The 3,846-nt window shown below is 50.6% G+C and overlaps 1 pseudogene; it reads right to left on the bottom strand.

Annotated features, from left to right (window-relative positions):
- Positions 1-327: 327 nt before the first annotated feature.
- Positions 328-3,323, bottom strand: LOC124691288 (annotated as a pseudogene).
- Between the last annotated feature and the right edge of the window lie 523 nt (positions 3,324-3,846).

Raw genomic sequence — 3,846 nt, 5'->3', positions numbered from 1 at the left:
TCGTCCGAGGCCAAAATAAGAAACTCCCGTGGGACAATGCAGTCCGACACCACCATGCCCTTCTCGCCACACCACTTCTACGAATCCAATAGCCCATTGGGCTCAAGGTTCTCGGACCTTCAAGGGCCGGGATCTCAAAGAGAACCTCCACGTCCACCTGCGAGCCAGCGACAACTATGATCTTGTTCACGCCGTTGTACTTCATCTCCTTTCCTAGGGAGGAAGTCTAGGGGCAAATGTGAATCCAAAGTCTTCCATGTAAGTCCCTATGTCTGGGGTGACCCCCCCCACCCCCACACACACACGAGTTGGACATAGCTCCACCCGTGGAAAACATAAACTTTGCCCTTAAATCATTTATCTTGAGCTCTCAATTGAAGTCAACCATTACATCTATAACATTTGATCCATTGGGTTTCTACTCCGTCTCTCTTTTATTTGTGTATGTTACTTCATTTCTTGCATATTATCTCTCTCTTTTTATCCAAAGTAGAACTTTACCTAGTCAAGTGGTTACATAAGTAGCATATATAGTTTGAGATAAGTTTACCTACTACCTCCCATGGTTATATACTAAAACTTCCACATTAAAACGTGTTATGACTATCCATTGCACTTGGAGTTATCATCCGTCGCCCGCAACGTTCATGGTCGCTGTAGCCATCTCCCAAGCCTCGGCCTTGGACACCTTCACCATGGTGGTTCCGTTGTTGAACATGTACAAGTGGCTGTTGCTCATCTCCACGTGCTCCGGGTACACCCGTGCTGTGATGCACGCTCGTCCCCCGCCGCCAAAGCTCTCCACCACCGAGTGATCAATCTGTTACAAGAACATAACACATCTACTCACTCCAAGTAAGTACATATAAGCATTTGAATATGTTGCATGTGACGAATAATTCACCAATGTTCTGAGCGATATGCTCTTGGTCTCCTTGATGTCCATGTCCACGAACCCTCCGTACGACGGCTTGTACACGTCGGCTCTCGTAGTCGATCTGCCAAAATTTGCAAAAACAAGATTGTTATGATTTAGATCTTACATAAGTCAGGCAAGTTCAAATTTGTGTGTGATCTATTTTTCTTGTACCTTGTGAGGTCGGTGCACATGAGAACCTTGTACTTGCCATCATGCTTGAACACACTGAAGAAGACGGAGGTGTGCTCCTGCAGATCGCCCGAGGCCAGGACGAGCAGCCCGAATGGGCCGATGCCACCCCGCATTGACGCACCCTTCTTGCCGCATAGCTTTTGCGGGTCCAACAGCCTCATTTGGCTCAATGTTCTCGGCTCCCTCCAGGGTCGGGATCTTGAAGACGACCTCCACGTCCGCTCGCGAGCCCGCAACTCCAATGATCTCGTTCACGCTGCCTGAGTTAACATTCGTTCCTTGGAACCCAACCTTCTTCTTCCTCGGCGTCTCGATCTCCTTGATCGGCCACTCGCAGCAGCTCGCTTCCCATCGATGTCCAGCCGGATCTTCCTCGGGACCGTCCGGGACGCCGGACCAACCCCCGGCGACATAGTCGGCCTCGGTGTCGGACTCGTTAGCCCAGCCCCCGCAGCACACGCCCGTTCTTGCGCGCGTCGAAGAAGGTCTTGGACGCGTACACGTGGCCGTAGTCGAGGCGGCGCCAGGTCCGGCTGTCGTTGTCGGCGTCGGCCGCCTCGAAGGTGTCCGCGGTGTCGTCGTACCGCCCCACCACGTAGTAGTCCTGGGTTGTGGCCATCACGCTCAGCTTTAGCACGTGCCTCTCCGCCCCGTTCGAGGGTGCGCAGTTGAGCCCGTTCTGTGCACCAGGCTCCGCCACCGGGAACAGGTCCGGGCACTCCACCATGCCGGCGGCGGTCGACTTGTATAGTGGCGCGGCGTTCCGCTCCCAGCGCCGGAAGTCCTTGCTCCGGTAGATGAGCATCGACCCCACAGAGACGTTGACCTTGGCCGCAACGGCCACGCGCCAGAGGCCATCACGGCCGCGCCACGCCGTGGAGGGGTCACGGAAGTTGTCGTGCACGACGTCCTTGGGGAGCGGGATGACGGGATTGTAGTCGGGCTTCACCCACTGGCGGAGGAGTGGGTCGGAGGCGTTCTTAGGGAAGGCCACGTTCTGGACTTGGTTGCCGGCGGCGTCGATGCCAGTGTAGAGCATGGCCGGGTTGCCGTCGGGAAGGATGGTCGCGGAGCCAGACCAGCAGCCGTTGGCGTCAAATGGGGAGTCGGGGTCAAGGGCGGTGTCGAGGGCGGTCCAGTTGATGAGGTCGACGGAGACGGAGTGACCCCAGGAGAGGTTGCCGTTGCCCCAGGTGGCGCCGTGTGGGTTGTACTGGTAGAAGAAGTGGTACATGCCGTTGTGGTACATCGGCCCTGTCCATAGAATGCAACGGAATATTATGTTTTTTAATAAAAGACTGTGTGCATCAACTGATGTAGAGGCTGAGTATACCCCATTTCGTAAAAAATACTAGAATGCAACAAAAAATAACGGTCGATCAGTTCCCACCGTTTCAGACTTTCATACTACTCTTTTTTCTGTCAGTTTACATACTGTATCACGGACGTCTCAAACTCTCAATCTCTGTAATCTGCACTATTGAATGATTAGTGAAGTTTTTTTTAAGAAATGATTAGTGAAGTTTTTTTTAAGAAATGATTAGTGAAGTTGGTTGTTAAGATGTCAGCTCTCAATGTTTTTACAGTTGGGCACTCTCGTTTTCCCTACTACCTATGGATGGATATGCTGGAAAACTAACAAAAATCAAGGCACTCTAAAAGTCTATACACTTCTTTGGGATACTAAGAAAAAACTAAGAAAAATCAAGCCCTTATTTTTAGCAAATTAGCAAACAAGCGCAGGACGCGAGCAGTTAATCGGATGAAAGAAAGTGAATTGCATGTACCATTCGGATCTGCTCAGCACCATCAGGAAGAGGTCGCCATGAATCCATCCGAGCCAGCAATTTCGCCGCATTCGACCGGACACGCAAAGAAATTCAGGTTAGGCTGAATACACAATTCTGTTGTTCTTGAGAAAAGCTGAATGCACAATTGGGTAAAGAGACAATGCAGCGAATAGAGAAGCGTTGGTTCGTACCGTTCTGCCAGTTCTTGGCAGGCTGGAAGTGGTAGGCGGTCCTGCTCCTGTCATGGCGTGGCGTGCTCCCTGCCTCGTCGTAGAGCCGGCGGAGGGAGGACGACGACGAGAGGAGGAGGCAGAGGTGGAAGGCGACCGCGGCAAGACGGAGTCCGGCCATGAATGGCCAACTGTGGGTGGCGGGACTGACGAACGGCTGGCTGTTGCTCTGTTCTCCCGCCTCACGTCCCCAAATTTATACACTACGAGTAGACCACATGTCCAAGGCACTTGGCTTCAGTTTAGTTAGTGGTATATTTCGTTTCGACTTTGCATCTGAAGTGCGGGGAGTGATGTTGTCCTCCACTCTCTCGTGGCCGTCCGTGTAGAAGATGAGGGGGACAGTACTAAGTAGATCTTCACTAGATTAGACAGTGGACAGAGAAAGTGCGGTAGTATATCTGTATATGCAAGGAAAGGAAAACACAATTCTGAGGCTTCAAAAAATCTGCAAACAAATACACATATACATATACACATTCGAAAGGCACGGTAGAAATTTCGGGGAAAGATACATAGTCTTTTCGGCCACACAAAAAAGGCAATTTGTTTTGACAAATTAGTTATATTTTCTATTGCTCAAAATACAACACAATTTGTACCGAAACTTGGCAACAGTATCCAGGGCATGTGTATTTTATGCACTGAATGAATTTTGTGATTTTTCTAAACTTGGAAGTGTGAATTTAAAAAATTCAAATATAGCGAGCACGGG

This window comes from Lolium rigidum, chromosome 2, assembly GCF_022539505.1.
Source record: "Lolium rigidum isolate FL_2022 chromosome 2, APGP_CSIRO_Lrig_0.1, whole genome shotgun sequence".
Taxonomy (NCBI): domain Eukaryota; kingdom Viridiplantae; phylum Streptophyta; class Magnoliopsida; order Poales; family Poaceae; genus Lolium; species Lolium rigidum.
The sequence above is the reverse complement of the archived record's forward strand: the minus strand, read 5'-3'. Positions and strand labels throughout refer to the sequence as shown.